At 37.7% G+C, this 22,949-nt stretch overlaps 1 long non-coding RNA gene across 4 annotated transcripts in view; it reads right to left on the bottom strand.

Annotated features, from left to right (window-relative positions):
* Window positions 1-22,513, bottom strand: part of LOC308609612 — a 42,069-nt gene extending 19,556 nt beyond the window's left edge. For 2 of the 4 annotated variants that reach the window (XR_014014319.1, XR_014014320.1), the window contains exons 1-2: window positions 22,343-22,513; window positions 5,124-5,250 (exon numbers count right to left, since the gene is read on the bottom strand). This is a non-coding gene — a long non-coding RNA (uncharacterized lncRNA). The remainder of the gene's footprint in view (window positions 1-5,123; window positions 5,251-22,342) is intronic. The other 2 variants (XR_014014321.1, XR_014014322.1) reach the window with 2 other exon arrangements.
* Between the last annotated feature and the right edge of the window lie 436 nt (window positions 22,514-22,949).

A 22,949-nucleotide genomic window follows, 5' to 3' on the forward strand; every position in this document is an offset into this window, starting at 1 on the left:
TTAGGGGAAATAAAGCTCATGAGGATTAAATTACAGGAAGAGTTTATAAGAGGGCAAACAAGTAGGAGATGTTTTTCCACACAGATAAATATGAGGTCTTAGTAGAAAATGACCAAAACTGCATTTATAAGGTCATGATACTAGCTAAATGAAATACAGACAACCATCATGTAAATAACATATAATTTTGAAGGTGAATTTTGAATATGGAGACTGGTACAGATTAACATCTGATTATAATAAAAATCAGACAGGCAGGGTAACAAGGTCTTCTTCATCCAATCACAGCTTATCAGGAATAAGGGAACCTCTTGATACTTTGGTATGTGCCATTTTAGGACAATGAACTTGGTACAAAGTGAACACCTGATACAAGAAATAGTTTAGAAACATAAATATGATTCAAGAAATTCATGGATGGTGAAAGCTATGTTGGATTATTTCAAAAAGTTAGGGATGACTTGGTTAAGTAACTTCTCTTTTTAATAACAGAATAACTGTCACATAAAAGATCTCACTATGCCATTGACAAAGATAAAATCCCGGGACGCCATGGCTTCACAGTCTAATAGTCTAGAGATACAATGTCCAGTATAATGTCCATTAGTCACAAGTGGCTATTAAATACTTGGAATGTGGGCAAGTTTGACTTAGGAACTGAAATTTTAATTTTATTGAACTTACATTTAAAAATTTAAAAACACATGTGACTAATGGCTGTAGTTTTTGACAGCACTAAGAACATTTCCATTATCATGGAAAGTTCTATTGGCCAGAGCTGACCCATAACCTTTTTACTTAATTTTACATTTATTCCTCTTTGCTAAGAAAATCCTCTCTCTTACTAAAAAACAATATTAGCAAGATGTCTAGATATAAACTCAAGATGCAAAAATCTATTGGATTTCTATAATCCAGGAACAAAGAGAGAGCTTAAAAATTATTTAAAATGGAAAAAAAAACTACCTAGGAATAAATCTAAATAAAAATGTGCAAGACATTTATGGAGAAAATGAAACCTTATTGAAAGATGTTAAAGAAGTCTTAAATAAATGGAGAGGTACATCTTGTTTATGGATTGAAAAGATTCATCATAATGGTGTAAGTTTTCCCCAACTTCATTTATATAGTCAATACAATTACAATAAAAATACTTAATAGAGGTTTTACAGGATTGCCAATTCTGAAATTTATGTGAATGGTCAAGAACAGCTCAGACACACCTAAAAAATCCATTCATTCCAAAATGGTCCTGGAAAACTTAATTATTCATAAGAAAACAAAGAAATTGGATAATACAGATGAGTCGATTGTAAGTGCATTAATGGCTTGAATATAAAACAAAGATACACTAGAACTTTCAGAAGAAAATATACTATATCTGGGTAGCATTAAACTAGGGAAGGACATTTTAAGTAGAACAAAAAGACACTAAGCTAAAAGATAAATTTGATTTCATTAAAATTGAGAGCCGCTATTTATCACAAGACAACATTAAAAAAGTTAGAAGGTATGAAATAACTTATTTGTGTCATATATAGCTGACCAAAGATTATTTGCTTGTATTTAAAAAACAATACAAATAAGTAAGAAAAAGATAAACAGTAGAAAAATGGACAAAAGATATTCTCTAGACTTCACAGAATAGGAAACATAGGCAACTGTTAAACAAATGAAAGGATTCTCAGCCTATCAGTAATTAGAGAAATACAAATTAAAATTGTTATGGACTGAATTGTGTTCCCTAAAATTCGTATGTTGATGCCCCATCTCCCAATGTGGCTGTTTGGAGACAGGGACTTTAAAAACATAATTAGGGTTAAATGAGGTCATAATGGTGGGGCCCTAACTGGTATGACTAGTGTCCTTGTAAGAAGAGAAAGAGATAAGAGGGATGTATACACACAGAGAAAAGGCCATGTGAGGACATAGCAAGGAAGCAGAGGTCATCTGCAAGTCAAGGACAGAGGCCTCAGGAGGACCCAAAACTGCCAACATCTTGAGCCTGGACTTCCAGCCTCCAGAACTGTGAGAAGATAAATCTCTTGTTTTTTAAGCCACTGAATCTGAGGTATTTTGCTAGGACAACCTGAGCAGACTAATACAAGGAACAAAAGACTAGAATGGCCATTCTAACTGGTGAAGCTATAGAGCAAAAGGGCTGAAAATTGATTCCATAACTTTGGAAAACATTTTGACATGAATTTTTAAAGTTGAATATTTGAATTCCCTACAACTCAGCAATTCTACCCTTAGTATGTCTACTCTTTTACTTATGTTAAATCTTGCACATGTGTACCAGGAAACATTAAAATAAATGTTCATGGAAGTACTGTCCGTAATAGGCCCCAAAAAACCCAAATATCATTAATAGAATAATAAACACATTTTCGTGTATTTATACAATAAGATATTATACAGTAGTACAAATGAATGAACACTAGTTAAAGTGGATGAACCTTAGAAACATAATGTTGAGTAAAAAGAGCAAGCACAGAAGACTAAAGTATGATATCAATTTTATAAATCTCAATAATAAGCAAAATCAGATAAAAATTATGTGGATGTTCAACATAAAGCCAAGATCAGAGTGATTTCTTTGGTGAAAGCAGGAAGGTGGGATCAGGGTAGAGAACAGAGAGAAGACTCAGCAGTTTTGATTCTAGTTCTTAGTTTTGGTGGTGTGTTTGCAGGAGTTTTTATTATTTCTCATAACTTACATACAATTAAATATATTCTTTTGTATATTATCTAATAATATTTAAAAAATCAAAATCCATTATACACCAAAGATAACCCCTAGACATTAATTATAGAGAGTCCACTTTGAAACAACATACATAGTTACTCATAAATCTTCTGTAGTTGAAAGCTTTTAGCTATGAAATTCTTCCCCCTTCATAGGAGGACTTTATGTTCCATAATGAAGGAAAATTGTTCCTACTTTAGGACAATTTGCCTTCTTTATTTAAGTGATACTAGTCCTTTGGCTGCCTAGAAATTTTAAAAACAATTGATAACTACATCTACTGCCTGCAAGAGAATAAAGTAAAAGGAGCATAGGAGGCAATCTCATACATTACTGATAAACACATACAAAGACAATATTGGTACAAAGCTATTTCTCCATATAGCAACTCTGAATTTTATTAATAAATACATATATATATATATATATATATATATATATATATATCAAAAATTAATAAAAGAATAAAATCCAATATGAGTACATTTGCTCTTTTTTTGCAATTAGTTCCAGGATTCTATTTTAGATTATTACTTCATATCTGCGAGAGTTGGGTGTGTGTTTGTGTGTTTGGTTTTATGGAAGTTGCATTGTGCTAAATTTTACATTTCTTTCTAGAATTAAATGGCTTTTGTTATCCCTTGGGAATACTGAAGATAGCAACAACAGATTACTACCTACCGGTGGAAAAGTATAAATTGCAATTTTAGCTGCTAGTGATTCTGAAATTGCCCTTAACTTTGTCCTTCTAAAAATGCTCCAAGAATTACGTTTTGCAAATCCACAGATTTACTATCCATATTCAAGTCATTTACGTGGACAAAGAATGTAGCCTGCGGTATCAGTACAAAGGATGTTATAGCCTTCAAGCCATCAGCCACTGAAGCCACCCCCAATGCTGCACCCTGAGGGGATTCAAGATGGAGAAAACAGGACACTGGCCCTAGATAATTAAAGTGCATATCAAGGGAATGATTTCCATGAGACCAGATTCTTGCATCTCACCGTATATAGAAAAGTGCTAAATTTATTTAATTAAGATGTCTAGTTTCTTTAATTAACAGTAATCTTTTGATGTTCCAACTACCTGGGTTTTTTTTTTTTTTTTTTTTGCAAGAAACCCTAAATATCCTGTGCCCTCCCTTACCTCTTCGGAACAGTGTCTCCGAGCTATCTGAGAGGTTGTCTCCTGATTTAAGTCCTCAGTATGTCCTCCAAATAAAACATAATTCTCAACTTTTAGGTTGTGCATTTTTTTTCAGTCCACATTTAATTGTATGGCTCACGTAGGTACTATGCCTAGATGTAATGGGATGAGCTGTAAATTATTAAAACTAGATAAATTCTGTCAGCTCTACCACTAGCTGAGATCAGGCTTTCATCTCTGGATACTTCTGTCATAGACCATGGTAGATATGGGGTCTGTGTTGGTCTTAAAATTATTCTTAGAATTGTGGGGACTCATTCATTCTTTCAGCAAATTTTATTGCTTATATTCTATTTGCCAGTTACAGTGCTGGGTCTTGAAATACAGAAGTCAACACACGAAAATACAAGGATAAAACACATTTTCTACCATATTAACTTTTTTCATTCATTAATTCATCCCTAAATCATTCAACACGCATCTTCTTATTGAATACTGATGAGGGGTCAAATGCTAGGCTAAACACTGAGTATATAACTGCAAATGAGATGGATAGGCCCTGATTTTGATGTCACTACTATCTTTTGTCTTGCCATATAATGGCACAGCTTCATTATTCCCTTTACCCTAAGTTTTTATCACAAATTGCTAATGAAAATAAAATTGTTAGTGGAGTTTCAACATGCATAGATAAATGAGAACACAGAACTCCCCTTTCGCATGCCCCATTCTTCTCCTTCTAACTCCCTATATGAACCCATTTTGTGCCAACACCAAGAATTTGTGCCCCAATAAGAACCAAGCTGATTTCCTCACACTGACTGGGGCTATTACCCACTTAGAAGACATGATGCTTAATTTTGATAAGCAACTAGAAGACCATGGAGACAACCTATAAAAATGATTTGTCTTGGAAGAAAATACTAAAAAGGGTTAATGTGCTGTTCCACATGTCTAACCTCCTGGGATTAAACAACAGGCACCAAGATCACCAAGTGCACTTGGCAACAATGTGCTAAAAATGAAAAAAAAAAGCATCATACTGTTATTGTATTCATTTTCCCCCAAGGCACTCTCTGATAAACACCACAACCTCTAAGGGAATTGAGAACAGCTTCCTTGTGGGGTAGGTTAGATATGCATCTTTTTCCAAGCAGTTATATCATATCCAGCTATCAGCACACCTTACTTAAGGTGATTGTAATGTATGAGATTAAATGTTCCTACCTGATTGGAAACCTTCTTGTCCTCAATTCATTGGCTATACTGGATTATTTTTCTTGGGTCAGACTTCCAGAATTCTACCAGAAATCGTTCCTTTGGGGAAACCAGGCCTTCCCAGAAACTCAGGAAACTGAAATGGAGACAGCAAGAGAGAAGGAAATTATTTGGACATATAGACCTCAATTGTTTGGTTTTAAGTAAACGTCCCAGCAAACATCTTCTACATGGTATAATAACTTTAGGGAAATTCACGGTTTATAAGTTTGTGTACTCATAAACTGAACATATTATGATAAGAGTACAGGTTGCATTTTGTGTCTTCAACTCAAGCAAAGACTTCAAAAAAGGCCCAGTTATCCTTTGTTCATTAAGACACAAAGATAGGGCAAAAAGGGCAAGTTTCTAAGTCTTTTTCTTTAAAATTTACTTCTTTTCTTCAGCCTTCATCAAGATCTTCAGGAAATTAACTTTACTAAAGTTAATTATTCATAAAATAAACATACGAACCTGCAGAAAACTATTTCACAGAGACCTGTAATGTACAATATCCATCGCATACATGCACCATGAGCTTGTATTTTCTAGCACTGGCATACACAAAACTCTGTGTGTGTGTGTGTGTGTGTGTGTGTGTGTGCACATGTGTGTCTTTTTTTTGTTATGGAGCCATAGGGAGAAAATAAATCTATTGGCTGCAATTCAGTGATGTAGAAAGATTTAAGGGTAAAGGAAAAGACTACATCAAGTGAAGCAATAAAGTCATGAGGTTGTGTTTCCATAATAATAACAATAGCAGTCTTCTGTAACCAAGGGAGCAGGCCCCTCAAATTATAGTCACACCTGTTAGACCATCTGCCCATAAATTTCACACTATCATTAATGGAAAACAAATGGCACTGTCTCTCCTTCCCTTTATCCATTGGCTATTCTCATATAAACGATTTTTCTCTTCAAGGTCGTGCTCTTTCCTATCTGTTTCAAAATATTAGGATTTAGGAGGGGTGATACATAATGTGCCATGCCTTGGTACTTGTACCAGTGATGGCTCTGTAAGGAGCACTGGATTGTTAGGAGGCTATAAATTGAATTCCCCTAGAAGCAGAACCTGAGGCAATAATTTGAATGCAAACTGTGCATCTGGGATGTGCTTCCAGAAAACTCAGAAGTGGAGTGGGAATTGAGAATGGAACCATGGAAGGAAGCCAACAGAGGTGCATTACTGAATCAATTACTCCTGCAGGAAACTGCTGCCAGTACTTCAGGGGAGTTCTGTGAAACTCTATAGAACATGTCTCAGAGTTATCCCAAGAATTGGTGAGAAACTTGAAGTACTTATCTTCCAGTCCCCTCTGTCCTTGGTTGAAAGCTACACCCAGGTACATTAACTCCCGTATATTTCTGGCCTGCCCTAAGGTGGATAATTGCAGGTGGTAGCATGAGTCTATCAGCATATACTGGAATGATGAGTGCTGGGGAGATATAAGTGGAGCATTGAAATCATCTAATACAGTGGGGGCAGGAGATATTAATTATTGGCTTGCAAGTCCAAATGGTAACCTTAAATTCCTGGGTTAATAGTTTTACTTTGAGGTATTTAAGCATGATGTATGAGTAAAAATTTCCTCTATTAAATCAAGTTGAAGATCCTAAGTCCCTAATCTTCTGTAAAACTGTGGGTATCTTTTTAACAGATTTTTGAAAAGTAACATGATTAAGATTTCAAACTGACCATTCATTCATTCATTCATTCACTCATTCAACAAACATTTATTGAACACCTAAAGTAGGCCATGGGGTAAACTAGGCACCTGTGTTACTGTTACTAAAATCATTATCGTGCCACCTAGAAATCAATGTATTGTGACACTCAAATAAGAAAATCCATAGTTACCGTAAAAATTATTACAGAGTGCTATAGGAAGACACGGTAAGACCTTAATTCATGCTGTGGACAGTAGTATATGGGGGATATCAGTAGGGCTTCCTGTAGAAGGCAATGGAAATGGATATGTAACATGAAGGAAGGGTGAATTTTTGAGGAAAAGAGAAGATAAATTCATGTTTGCCAGGAAATGAATTGTTAAGGATCAGTCCAGAAAGGAGTTCCACTCATAATCAGTATAAGAAATGTCACTGGGGCTTCCCTGGTGGCACAGTGGTTGAGAGTCCGCCTGCCGATGCTGGGGACAGGGGTTCTTGCCCCGGTCTGGGAAGATCCCACATGCCACGGTGCGGCTGGGCACGTGAGCCATGGCTGCAGAGCCTGCACGTCCGGAGCCTGTGCTCTGCAACGGGAGAGGCCACAACAGGGAGAGGCCCGCGTACCGCAAAAAAAAAAAAAAAAAAAAAAAAAGAACAGAAAAGAAAAGAAATGCTCACTGGAGTGTAAGAAAAGAAGACAATGGAGAGAGTGGTAGAAGCCAGACCATGAATGGTCCATGTATGTATAGTAAGTGCTATGGTGTAGTCTTTGTGTTCCCCTCCAAATTTATACGTTGAAATCTTAATTTCCGGAGGTGATATTGGTAGTAGGTGGGGCCTTTGGGAAATGATAAAGGTATTCGTGCTTTTATAAAAGAGACTCCACAGAGCTCCTGAAGCTCTTCTGCCATGTGATGTTACCATGAGAAGTCTGTAACTCAAAAGAGGGCCCTCATCTGACCATACTGGCACCCTATTCTTGCACTTGCAGCCTCCAGAATTGTGAGAAAAAATGCCTGTTGTTTATGAGCCACCCAACCTGCAGTATAATTTTACAGCAGCCCAAAAGGACAAAGAGAGTTTGGATGTGAGATTTTACTCCAAGAAAGATGGGAATCCATTGAAGGATTTTAACTGGTAACTTAGAAGAGAGAAAAGTTTCATAACACAATCAGGTATTTTTATAAGAAAAATTTGTTTCATTTTCAGAAAAATCACTCTGGAAATACTGTGACTAGATTTTTGGAGAAGGTTGATGGCAGTCCCGGATATAGAAAGATGAGTTAGTAGTCTATTAATGTAAGTCAAACAAGAAAGTGGATATAGAAAGTGTGAATTTGTGGCTAAGCGTTCTTTTTTTTAGCACTTGAAAAATGTTATGTCAATGCTTCTGACTCCAGAGTTTTAGACAAGAAATATGCTGTCATTGGAATTGGTGTTTCTCAATAAGTAATGCATCGTTTCTTCCTGTCCACTTTCGAGATTTTTTTTTTCTCTACTTTTCAGAAGTTTAATTATGACACGTCTTGGCACGGATATCTTTGCGTTTTTTCTCTTTGGGTTTGCTCAGATTCTTGAATTTGTGTTTATGTCTTCTAAAAAATTGGAACTTTTTAGTCATGATTTCTTTGAATACTTTGTCAGTCCTACTTGCTCTCTGTTTTCATTCTGGAACTTTGATGATATGAGTGTTAGTACTTTTGTTACTGTTTACACGTTCTTGAGATTCTGTTCTTTCTCCCGTCTCTATCCCTCAGTCTATTTTTCTCTGTACATGTGGTGGATTGTATTGATCTCTTCTAAGTTCATGATTCTATACTTTGTAATCTCCACTCTACACTTGAGCAAAGCTTTTGGATTGTTGTATTTTTCAGTTCTACTGTTCTCATTTGTTTTTATTGTTATAGCTTCTAGTTCTTTGTTTACATTTTCTATTTTTCCCATTTCTGTCAAGGAACACATAATTGCTAATTGAAGCATTTATGTGACAGCTTATTTAAAATCCTTGTCTGATCATTTCAATAGATGTTTTATCTCAGTGTTGGTGTATGTTTATTGTCTTTTCTCATTTATTCTGTGATTTCCTGGTTCTTAGTGTCATGAGTATTTTTCCATTGTATTCTAAACATTGTGTTATTATATGACTCTGCATCCCATTTAATTTTATTATTACAGTTTAGAAGGAAATCATCCTATTTGAGGTGTAGTATGAGGACTGGGGCGTTACATACAGATTTCCATTGGGCCCTACTGACAATACCCCAGCAAAAGTGGGCACTTACATTGCCTCACTGCAGACAGATCAAGTAGAAGTTCAGCTCTCCTATGGCCTTTCTGACACCTTCCCCCAAAAGTGGGAACATTAATATCATTGTGTTGCCTTTTAGTAGGAGTGGAAGTTCATCTCCCCAGTAGATTTCTTGACACCAGGGGAGGGGAGAAGTGAAGTGTTTGCTGTCCTTCCTCCCACTTCATTCCTTCTTGTTGATGCCGGGTGTGGGTAGAGGGTCAGCTACGTGCTTGCCCCACTGACACCAAGGTAAGAGGAAGAGAACTGCCAACTAGCCCTGCTTGTGCCATCTCATTGTGTCTTACTGCCTCAGGATGGTTCTGGGGATTCAGCACCCCACTCGGTCTCACTGACACCATGTGTTGGGGGTTAGTGGGGTGCCTACTCCCTCCAACCTGTAACATCCTATTCTTATTGATGTCAGGGAGAGACGGAGGCTAAGTCCCACCATTGGACCCCACGACTGTGTGAGGGCAACCCAGTGTTAACTAGTCTGTCAGGCACCACCTTTTAAAGTCTGTTTGCTAATGGAAAGGGGTGGAGGTTCAGCTCACCACTGGACCACACTGAAACAACCCTGGTGGGGAATCAGAGCGCTGGCTCTTCTGGAGGGCAGGAGTGGGGTGGTGTGGAAGATCAAATCCTACCTTGGCCCAACTGAAACGACAGGACATAGGGGATGGGTGCAATATTCCACTGGCACTTGGCTCGAGTAGTGTGTATATTATTGCCCAAATGGTCTTCTGTCTTTAGCAACCCCTTTCCTCATACTTTGGCTAGGGGGAACAGGGTTTTGTGTTTTTTCTGAAGCTTTTTTGTCTGTTGTTCTGTTGGTGGTTATTGATTGGGGGTTCCTTTAATACCCTCTCCAGGATGTATGGGAAGCAACAGGAAACACAGGGGACTCATCACCATGTTATTCCTCAAGTCCCAAAGTCCCTAGTTAAGTCTGCCTTCTCATTTCCACCTTTCAGCGTCTTCCTATGTTTGTTTGTTGTTATGTTCAGGGTTTTAGTTTTAAGTGGGAGAACGTGGGAGAAATGGACTACTTCATCTTCTTGGAAGCAGAGGTCTAGAGGCCTACTGATGTTAAAAAGTACTGCTGACTGTAAGTTAAAATTTGATGATATATACCTTGCCCTTTAAGAATTATTCTGCTAGATGATGTGGCTTCCCAAAGTAGCTACAATTTGATTTTCATACTTCTAAAAGCCAAGTGTTTTGCTGGAGTTGAAATTTAAAGATAAGCAAGAGATGAGGCTAAGATGATCTATGTGGTAATAGATTAAAGTTGGAAACATCAATATACATTCATGTTTAGCTTAATGTTGCTTCATAATACTTTAATACACATGGTTATGTAGAGAGATACTTATAGATATGTGCCTATACATGGGTCATGTACACACATATTATCTCTTTGCTCTGTCAGCTGAGAAGATCTAGAAGCAATGACATCCGAGCAGCAATTAGCACACCCCACACCCAGATCCTGTTGTCTAATACCTTTCTCCACTAAAAAGACCTAGTTATCCTTGAAGAAATAGCTGATTCTAGGACTGGGGCAGTAAATATACAAGATTTATAGAAAAGACCATCTTATAGTGTCAGGAAGTAAGGAAGTTCCAAAAAATATATATATAGGATGGGGATACCTCAGAGTGGCACAAGAGCCAACTGAAAAGAGTTCACAAGGGTCAGGAGTAGAGCAATTTGAGGAAAAAAGTAACTAAAGTAGAATTAGATTATAACCCAAAGTATAAAATAAAAATCCATGAGTTCTTCTGATATAAATAAATAATTGGATACATAAATAAATGCAGGAGAATAGATAAATCTCCAGTGCAAAGGAATTCCAAATAGTTTATGTAGTACTCCATCTGAAGCATAACTCCCTATTCCTTAGTTGTGGGCTGAGCATATTGACTTTCTTCCAAAAAGTACAGCATGAAAATGGGAAAACAGTAATCTTACGATGGAGAAACCTGAAAAAACACTACCTTAGCCTGGTGATCAAGGTCGACCTCAGCATTCATAATGCATATTGATACTTCGTACACTTGATGTGATCTTACAGAATGACCCCTCTACTCTGTGGTCTTCCTCCCCAAAACACATAATCCCAATATTATCATGCAAAATGCATCAAACAAATTCTAGTAGTGGGTATCCTACAAAAAACTAACTACTCAAAATTGTCAAGGTCATCCAAGGAAAATATGAGAAGCTATCAAACCCAAGAGGAGCCTAAGGAACATGGCAACTAAAGGTAATGTGATGTTTTGGATGAAATCCTGGAATAGAAAAAGGACATTATGGTATGAATAATAGTCCACTGCCAAATCCATTAATCCTTTAGCATTTGCATTGATCTTTGTATTCCCTTTTACTACAGGAGTTAAAGTTAAAAGTCCATGTGCACTACAGATAGCATTTCATTTCCTCTCATCTTCTCAAGTACTTCACAGCACTGCATTTTCTACAACCCATCTACTCCTTATGAATGATTCTTGCCAAAATTCAACCTCATTCTAGACTAGTAACTCCAACTTAAAATGTTAAAAACTATACGTGCAACATGAAAGCCTCCCTCCTCCCCTAATCCCTGCATATCTTCTTTAGCCAATTCATGTCTGAACTTTTCAAAATTGTTATCTTCATATATTGTTTCCATTTCCTCACGTCCCATTTACTCTATAAGTTACATCCATCTGACTTCTCTCACCGTAATCTCTTTGCCCACTGTCCTGAAATTTTACTTATGGAGATCACCAGCGATCTCCATGTCAGTATAGCCAACGAATAGTTTTTGTCCTATTTCTAGGCTTTTTCCTTCTTTAAAAAAGAAAAAGAAAAACAAAAACCGTTTTTTTTTTTTTTCTTCTATGCTTTTACACTCTCATCATCTTCTGTCTTGGTATATTTTACTGGCTTTCTGTGTTTAATCTGATTTCTAATATTCTATTAGTTTCCCTTATCTTGAGTGGAATAAACCAGTATATGAAGGATTATTCTCAACAGCTAGTTCTCATAATAACAGTACTAGTAGCAGCAGTCAATAGTCTGTAATGCTTATCATGTGCCAGACACTATTCTAAGACACTGTTTAAATACATATATATAGACACACACAAATATATATGAGGTTTTCCTCCTCATAGGCCTATGAAATAAGCCTATTATTATATCCATGTTACAAATGAGAAAACTGAGGCAATGAGAGGCCAAGGTCCCATGATCAGTACATGGTGAAGCCCCGCCTGAGTTGATGCTGGAACTTTAGAGTAGACAGGATAAATAATGTCTCACAGATTGGCCTTAAAAGTGAGCAACATTCAATTAATGACTTGTTAAGTATCAGAAAAAAATGGAACATTTTAAATTGAATGGGAACTACTGAGTCATGTATCAGTAACTAAGAATGACTCTTATTGAATGAAATTATTTTTCATTATTCTTTTGAATGAAGAATATTCTTGTGTAAGTGTTTCACAGTTGTTTTTTCATTCACATATTTATTCAGTTATTGGACCCACATTTCCTACACACCTTCTATGTGCCAGTGTCTGCTGCCAGCTGTTTTGCAAAATCAGAAGAAAAGGAAAGGTAATTCCTTCTCACCATTGCCTCAGCCAGTATTTCTTCTGTAATTAAAATTGAAAGCTTTCCCCAACAGGTTCTCAGAGGCTCTCCCAGAGAAACAGATTTCTCTTTTCCTGTATAATTCAGCACAAATTGTAAGGTGCAGGGCTTGGCCATAGAGGGATGGATGGTCAGAGGTGTTCCGTGCAAGGCTGGGGGACGCTTTTGTGTTTGGTTAGCTGTTAGGAAATGCTAATTTCCTTTTCTCTTCCCTGCTGTGCCAGAATGTTTTTGCAGGCTGGTGCCAGAAAGGTGAAGGGAGCTGTACAGCACAAATGCCACAGAATCACCTGCACCAGGTAACTGCTGCTGGGCCAGGAAGGTGATTGTTCACCCAGCGTTTGAGCCAACAATGTACCTCACAACTCCTTTTCTTCTCGTCCTTGGGAGCAGGCCTAAGAGTAGGTACCAAATTCGGTCTCTGACTGTCTCAGGTCGCTAAGCGTGTACCCTACACACGAGGTTCCAATAGCAATTAAGCATCTAATCAAAATCTCCTAGCTCAGGAACAAAAGCCAAGGCTTAACTCTTTCCTGGGCTGCTGACTGCAAGGAGATCCGTGTTGCCTGCCCGTCAGAGCCACGTGTCTGCATCCCCACATCTACTGCTCTGAAGGGGAGACAGCCCACAGCAAGCTCCCAAGCCCTACAGCACAGATACCCTGAAAGCTCGGGGAGGCCAATGTGTGTTCCTTCTGCTTCTCACAAACACAAGGCAAAACGGGCTGCACCCACATCACCCTAACACCTCTGCCTCTGCAGGTCTCATCCCAGAAACGCCCTTTCCTTTTAAAGAACCAGGTGGCCAGAACTGTGACCACAGATGACAATTTTTCTGCCATTTTATTTTAGCCCTATGCAAAGAGCCTCTAGCGTGGCCATATGACTCTGTTCGCCTGGTGTTGACACCTTGTATGATCACCACCTCCCTCTGAGCATAGACAGGACCTGTGACTTTTTTCTGAACAATTGAGTATGACAAAGGTGAAGGGGTTTGGCAGATGTTATAAAGGTCCCAAGTCAAAAGGGTAAATCAAAAAGGAGATTATCCTGTGTGGCCTTAATCAGGTGAAAGCTCATAAAAGAGGCACCGGGCCTTCTACAGGCCAGAGACCCTCCTTGCTGGCTGAAGCAAGCAGCCACACCGAAGAAGCCCACAGGGAGGAACTGCATTGCCTCTAGGATCTGGGGTGGCCTCCAGTGACAATCAGCAAAAAGCTGGGGACCCCAGTCTTGGAGCAACCAGGATATGAATTCTGCCAACGACCTGAATGAGCATGGAAGTGCATTCCCCCCCAGGCTGATGTCCACATGAAAATGTGGTCCACCCAACACGTTTATCAGAGCCTGGTGAGACCCCAAGCAGAGGACCCAGTACCTGGACTCCTGACCCATAAAACCTGGGTTGTTTTAAGCCACTCATTTGTTACTCAGCAAACAGATAACTAATACAATTCCTAAGCATTCAGATCCTACATTTTTAAATGACTGGTGACTCAGCTGTATTGCAGCCATGGTCTTCATCATTAATATCTTCAAATCACCAGCCAATTAATATATTCCTTCTATGCATTGCCCCTTGGGTCCATGGTGCATATTTTTTGAGACCATTGAGCTCTTGAGATCTTCTGTCAATCATTTCTCATTTCTTCTCAACCTTGCCTTTTTAGTCACTGAGAGCCCATATTGCAAAGAACGATCTTAAAGTGAGTAGAAAACTACATTAAACAAAAAGATATGGATCCTATGCTTGACACACAAATATTACAAAAATATATTATTTTTCTTTTAATCAAGCCTTCACATGCACAAAGAGAAAATCATATTTTATTCCTGCTTGTCTTAAGCCTCATGAAGCCTTCAGTTCATAAACTTCTAGAAAACTTTCAAAGTTCTCAACAAATATGTTTTGTAGTTCAGATCATTTTAGAAATCAACTGCCATATACCAATAGGATTTTTTCCCCATGGAGTTTGAGAAGCTGAACCTATTTATATGGAAGAGCGGGCCAAGAAAGGCTAGGATACGTCTAAAGACTCCAAACGCCAGATATGAAGAATTATTATAAAGTGATACTTTATAGTATATTATAAAGTATGATGTTGGCACAATGATTTAAAAAATAATAAACCAACATAATAAAAAGAGGTGCCCAACACAGGCCCATGCATGTATTGAAATCTGATATATGGAAGATGGGACATTACAAATCAGAGGGGGACAATGTTCTATATACTGAATGGTAACCCATGATAGGTTCCCAATATATGGGTGGGGGATAAATAAAACGGAAGAAATCGTCATTTAGGAATTTAGTTAACTACCAAACAATGAAAAGAAAAAGAGGTAAAAAAAAGGTATAAGCCAGTATTTTTAAACTATAACACAGTAAACAGTTATATAAATCATGTTATTCATTGTGTTTTGCAATCATTTATCATTTTAAAACAATCTAGGGTTAAGAGAGGCTGACTGACCTTTTAAAATATATTAATTACTGCCTATGATTCAGCTCTTAAAAATATATGCTTAATTTGTGATTGAGAAGGGGGATTCATTTAAAAAAAAATAGCTTTAACATGCCTTTGGCCTAACAAAAGCCAAACATGGGATGTATTTCAAAATCATAGTATTATGAAGATTGGACGCGAGCATGATGAAACAAGATTGGTCATGAATTGATAAGTACTAAAGCAAAATAATGGGCATCTAGGGATTTATTATGTATGTGTGTGTTTGACATTTTCCATAACTAAGAAAGTATTTTAAAAAAGGAAAGAAAAAGAGTGTTTGGTAAAGCATCTCAAGTAAGAAAGTTAAACAATAAGTCCCCTACATACAAATGAGTTCCATTCCGAGAACGCGTTCCTTAAGTCCAAATTGTTTGCAAATCCAACAAAGTTAGCCTAGGTACCCAACTAACAACTCGGCTATATAGTATGGGACTGAAATAGGTTTATAATACTTTTCACACAAATAATACATACAAAACAAACAGAAAAAATAAAGAAAACATTTTTAATCTTACAGTACAGTACTCTGAAAAGTACAGTAGTACCAGATACTTTACCTATGTTTTTACACTTGCTTCTGGACATCCTGGGCTTGAAATAAAGATATTGTACTACTGTCCTCTATACAGTTCTGTAAACTACACAAAAGCACAACCACTCGTAGAAGATGCATGCACGTGACAATTTACCCCAGACACTTGAACTTACGTGATTGGACATGCGAATGCATGTTTGCATCTTTGAAAGTTCACAACTTGAAGGTTTGTATGTAGGGGACTTACTGTACAGAACTTGTGTGCTATTATTTTAAGAAAACACACATGTATATATGTGCATATATATGTGTATATATAGGCATAATAAAATGTGCATAAAAAGTTATGTTATATATATATATATACACACACACATATATATACGCATATATACATAATTAACATAACTTTTGGGGGCAGGCAAGTCTACATTCTTACACAGTCATGTTACAGGTGAGGATCCTGATCTCTCCTGGGTGGTTATCTTCTGTTTGCCCTCCCAGGTCCCCTCTCCACCCTTCTCTGGTGAACTGGAAGGGTGAGGTTGACAGGATCCCAGCCCCTGAGACTTCTAGCTGGGTCTGGGCCATGGAGAGCATCTGAGAGATGTGAGGGAGGGAGGAGGAAAGTGAAGGCAGGGGATTTGTTTCCCTGGCTTTCTCCCTGCTAGATAGCCTCCAAGTGGGCTAACTATGACCTTTTACTGAAGGTTACTGTACCTCTCAAGAAGACCAATTCTCCAGGGGTCCTTTTTCTGCTGGGGTCCTGAAACTGATCCCTCTCTTCTTCCCTTTGGACATAGAGATTGTCTCAGCTCAGCTGCCCCTAGCCCCAGATTCCTGCACAATCCCTCCTATGGGGCTGTACTCACACCCTTGTAACAGTTTTGTGTGCCATCTGTTATCTATTAGGACCCTAATTACCACCCTCTTCATTAAACAATAGATGGTACACAGTTATTATAAATAGAGATGGGGAAATTATTATTCTCTACATTTGCAAATCTTTCCAGTATTGCAGTTATGTCCTAGGTGATTCCCAAACTGGACACAGCAGACATAGGAATAAAGGAAAAGAGAGATGTGCAATTGGGGGTTATCAACTAGATACTTACTGGTCCACAAACCAGTTCCTTTTTGCTAATAGACATGGAGGCAACTGAGAAGACAGTTCTTTCTCTGAAAAGCCCCAATTGTGAGAGCAATTCAGCTCTTCTAACTTTCCCTATATCTGAACCTAGACTCAGTGCTATAGGACTATTAGAGCACATCAAATATTGCACTATAGTTACCTGGATACATGTATTTATCTCCTCCAGTAGGCTGTGAGCAATTCAAGGAAAAGAGTCCGTCTCATTCAACTTTATATCCTTGCCATCTAGCACAGTGTCTGGCATATAACAGATACAGTAAATGTTAATTGAATGAATAAATGCCTGCTTGAATAAATGAATGCCAGTGGGGCCAGTGTGTTCCATAGCAGGGCTCTAAACAGAGGCTCTTCTCACCTTCCAGTCGCCATCTGGCTTCCAAAAGCAGCACCAAATACAAATGTGACCTTGGTACCATGGAATAAAGAATCTTTCTCATCTGAATCACTCCGGCTACATCTGCCTGGCTACAGTCAACATAAGGTCTTGAGGCTGAGACACACCTTCATTTGTTAAAAGGAGGAGGGGAGCAGATGGCAAATGAAGGTACTAAAGCTCATTAATTCCTAATGGAGTTGTCCTCCTGGATGTAATTAGAACAGCAAGAAGAGCCAAAGGAGGAGGGTTTGGGAAATAAAGTAGGCAGCTGGAAGAGGTTTATGAACGGTATAAACCCTCAGGGAGCTTTCCATTAGAGAGAATAATAATGTCCACACTTCACAATGGCATAGTTCTCCTCAACCAGCAAAACACATCTTCATACATTATTTCAATAGCGTCTCAGGAAATGATTGTAAGACACAGAGGAGAGTTTTATTTTTCCAATTGTGTAAATTTAAAAAGTTAAACTTCTCCTCAGAGAAGTTAAGCCACCTGCCCTGAGTAACATGGTTAGAAAGTTATAGAATAAGGATGGATTTCAAACATTCTGACACTGAATTTGGTCTCCATCCATTCCATGGCTATAAATGGAGAGAGTGACCTTCAGACCAATTCTAAAAAGCATGTGACACTCCAACCAGCCCAGCTATTCCACAGCATGCTCTTTTCTTCCATGACCACTACCAATCACTTAAAGACAACCAGTTGCCTTCTATTTTTGATTGGCAAGTGGGACACAGAAGTTCTTATGAGCCTAGAGTTTTTATTTCTTTATGTCCCCATGGAAGACCTCAAGCCAAGAGAGAAGGGGACTCTTCCTATTAGACCTGGTTAACTGACTCCATTTCTTCCCACTGTTCCCAACACAAAATAAATTTATTCAAAAATGTAGTTGCATTGAAATTGAGAATTACATATTGTACTTTGATCTTATAGGAAGTGTGCAGCATAAATCTGAGATATCAGCATTAAATGCAGAGACTTTATAACTAAGGACTTGCTAGTAAGCCTGGGTTTTCATACTCAGGTCAGTCTACCCAAAAAGAAGTACGTTACTTGAAAATTGACTCTTTGCATTAAAGTAAACTTGCCCCTTAAAGTCTTTTTCTTCCTCTCTCAAAGACACACAGCTGACTTAGTTCAGAAGCAAGCTGAAAAGGGTAAGGAAGATGTTCTATTTAACCAGCATCAATTGCTTATAACTATCCTGTTCTCAGCATCTTTTCCCCCCAAGGAAGCATTCAGCCAACATTTTTATTGGACTGATGCCCAGATTGCTCCATTAATTCATGCAACTACCTTTGTTGGAGTGCTCCAGGCATTATTACTCATGAATCCTACAGAGCACAAATATATCTCTAGAAATACTGTCATTTGTATTACATATGACCTTAAAGCATCTTCATAAATTATACCTTCAAAGCAAACTAGAGAGCACTGAAGTCTTTTGCTATGTTAGTCATCTTAGTTTCACTAGACCCATTGTCTTTTCTTTACATATGCAATGTGTCTAAATTGGTTTTACTGATCTGGGTCCTTCAGATTCATCAACTTTATCTTAAAGTGTATAAGATATATGATCTTTAAATCTGTAATGGTATCTTTCTGCTCTGTGGGTTTCATTGGTTCAAACTTACCTTCCAATTATGTCTTCCTGAGATGTATTCTAGCTATGATGGGGGCTTCTAGGCTGTGGTTTGTTTCTGGTACTGTATCTATTAAGTAATCAAACCAGAAAAACAACAAAAATTGTGCTTTGGCTTCATATACATTAGACCATTTAACATGAAACCTGTCCATTTTCAGAGATTTGGGCAGCAAATATAGTCACTTAATTATTAAATTAGTTACCTTATCCTAAACAATTGTCAGTAGCCCACCATGGTAATAAGAAAGTTCTTTCTCAAAATAATTACCATTTGATTTCCAATTGCTTATAAAACGAGCACTGTTTTCTACCCCAAATTTCCATGAAATCTTTTAATAAATATTCTTGTTTCATATTAGGAGTTTAAATGAATAAAGCATTATTCACATAAACGAAATAAGTACTTTGATCTACTACATTATTTTCAAAAGGAAAGTAGAACCACAATGTATGATGATATCCTGAACATGATCTGGGACACAAAAAAATCAGTATTATCTGTGAAACCCTGAGCAAAATTTCTCTCCTTTGTGGACAGAAAGCAACAATGTCATTCAGCTATTTACATATGGCCCAGATACTAATGAGGAACTGTTTCCTGCTTTCTGTGAAGGAAAAGTGAACTATGAATAAATATCACTGGGGTCATTATCACCTGCACATACAGGTAACTGGTGGCTTGCAACAAAATAGTGTCAGAAGCAAAATGGATCTGTAGCAGGAAAATCGGTCTTAAGGCATGATTGGGGGTAAAAGACTAACTGTGGATAAATATTTGTGGTGCCTGGCAAAGCTCTCCAAGTTCCAAGATGATGAAAGACCTTTCACACATATATGGAACTTTCCATGAGAGTTCTAGAGCCTTTCAACCTCAGAATATATCTGGCCTATCCTCTTTTCAAAAGGTAAACTGACAGGATCTTGGAGAAATGGGAGTTGAACCTACTCTTAGAGATCTTCAGAGAAGAGGAATTTCAGCTTCCTGGCTTAACTATGTTGCTTCTATCTAGTTTATTTTACATGGCACACTTATCATGCTTAAAAATCAGCCCAAGTCCACCTGTTATTTTTTTTTAGCAGCATTCACTTATTTATTCAATAATTATATACTGAGCACCTCTTATAGTCCAGGCACAACTTTACTAGCTGGGATTCAACAGAGAACAAAAGAGACCATAATTCTTCCTCTTGTCGTCTTTATTATTCTAGCAATAAACTGTTCAATTCCCAGTAACATCCTTATTTCTTGTATGAAATTGGGTCAACTTTGACCAAAGCTAGTTTTGTTAGAATATAATTCCTTTAACAAAAAATTCAGCGACATGAAAACCAACATTAGTTTTGTACTCACAATTTGACAGCATTTGGGGCTGGTTCTTTTTTATTATTTGTCATTCTCATGTTTCCTAGAGGTGTACCCTGAACTGAAGAACAGTTTCCCTCAATCCTGGAAGGATACCAGTTAAATCGCATACACATCCCTGAGGGACACAGGCAGAATGTGAAGAAAGAGGGGGCCTAGCCAGCCATATGACCCATTCAACATTGGGGAAAAATGGAATTGCCTTTACATCAAGTTTCCTAGGGAGGACATAGGGAAAGCTTGTACAGAATTACTACTCCAGCTAATCTGTAGCTCTTGCTACTACTACCATTGTCCTTTGACCTCACATACATTAGAATACTTGGTCCTCACAGCAACTCCATGAGGAACAGATGAGAAAACAGGCTGGCAAAGGTAAGTGACTTGTCTACAATTAACAGCTCTGACAAACGGTGGTGCTGAAATTCCGTCCGTCTCATGAAAAACCTATGATGTTAGTTATCTAATAAAACCATAGAAAGGGAGGAAAACCTAGGCAGAACACTCTATGACATAAATCACAGCAAGAACTTTCTGACCCACCTCCTAGACAAATGGAAATAAAAACAAAATAAACAAAAATAAAACAAAAATAAACAAATGAGACCTAATGAAAGTTAAAAGCTTTTGCACAACAAAGGAAACCATAAACAAGATGAAAAGACAACCCTCAGAATGGGGGAAAATATTTGCAAATATTTGAAGCAACTGACAAAGGATTAATCTCCAAAGTTTACAAGCAGCTCATGCAGCTCAATATCAAAAAAACAACCCCATCCAAAAATGAGAAGACCTAAATAGACATTTATCCAAAGAAGATATACAGATTGCCAACAAACACATGAAAGGATGCTCAACATCACTAATCATTAGAGAAATGCAAATCAAAACTACAATGACCTCACCTCACACCAGTCAGAGGGGCCATCATCAAAAAATCTAGAAACAAGAAATGCTGGAGAGGGTGTGGAGAAAAGGGAATCTTCTTGCACTGTTGGTGGGAATGTAAATTGATACAGCCACTATGGAGAACAGTATGGAGATTCCTTAAAAAACGAAAAATAGAACTACCATATGGCCCAGCAATCCCACTACTGGGCATATACCCTGAGAAACCATAATTCAAAAAGAGTCATGTACCACAATGTTCATTGCAGCTCTATTTACAATAGCCAGGACATGGAAGTGACCTAAGTGTCCATTGACAGATGAGTGGATAAAGAAGATGTGGCACATATATACAATGGAATATTACTCAGCCATAAAAAGAAACGAAATTGAGTTATTTGTAGTGAGGTGGATGGACCTAGAGTCTGTCATACAGAGTGAAGTAAGTCAGAAAGAGAAAAACAAATACCATATGCTAACACATATATATGGAATCTAAAAAAAAAAAAAATGGTTCTGAAGAACCTAGGAGCAGGACAGGAATAAAGACACAGACGTAGAGAATGGACTTGAGGACACAGGGAGGGAGAAGGGTAAGTTGGGTGAAGTGAGAGTGTGGCATGGACATATATACACTATCAAATGTCAAATAGATAGCTAGTGGGAAGCAGCCGCATAGCACAGGGAGATCAGCTCAGTGCTTTGTGACCACCTAGAGGGGTGGGGAAGGGAGGGTGAGAGGGACACGCAAGAGGGAGGAGATATGGGGATATATGTGTATGTATAGCTGATTCACTTTGTTATAGAGCAGAAACTAGCACACCACTGTGAAGCAATTATACTCCAATAAAGTTGTTAAAAAAACATAGAAACGAATTAAACTTTAACCATCATTATTTCATCCTATAGAATGACATAACCCAAGAGAAAAAGATAGAGGTGTTGAATATCACTCATGCATTTTCAGTTCCTTCTGTGAATCTTAGCTACTGTAATAAAAGCATTGTTTTGAGCATTGTTTTATATGCATCCTCATATAAGACCACACATGCCTGTATCGATTAAAATTTAAAAGAAACAAATATTAACTGCAGATATCTAGTTCACTTACCTTGAACAAAGTAGCTTCAGGTGCTTCCACTTTTGAAGCTGGATAAATATCAGACAGGAACGAAGTTCACTTTAGTTTGGTCCAGGAAGAAAAAAGATTCACAGCTCTGAGAATAAAGAAAGAATCAGACCTTGTCAGGGCATTTGGTTCTAATTAACTAGTGACAAAATGGTTCTACACTGCAACTATGTAAAAGTGGCTGAGTTATTTGAGCTAGGAAAGGTCAAAAACAATGATTATGATCAAGATGTTATTATTGCATATACTTTTGATTATTGGGAGTGAATCTTCCTCTCTTTTCCTCATTAAAATTTTATGGTTTATCAATTTAAATTTAAGTGAACAAGATAATTTAACATTATTTTGATAATGGAGCATATTCCTTGTAAAACATAAATCCCTGGAGGCTTTCTCAATTCCCCTTCTTCTATCCCCACAAAGCTGCCTCTGTCTAGTATTGAGCCATGGCTTTGCTCAAGAAAGCAAAACAAAACACAAATTATCTAGTGGTAGCAATCTGAATGAAGACCTGGCCCAGAGGACAAAAAATGTGATTTAACATAAAATAGGATGTCATGATCTAAACTACTCATTTGGCATTTACCAT

The sequence above is a fragment of the Mesoplodon bidens genome (assembly GCF_964165515.1).
Source record: "Mesoplodon bidens genome assembly, chromosome: Y".
Lineage (NCBI taxonomy): Eukaryota > Metazoa > Chordata > Mammalia > Artiodactyla > Ziphiidae > Mesoplodon > Mesoplodon bidens.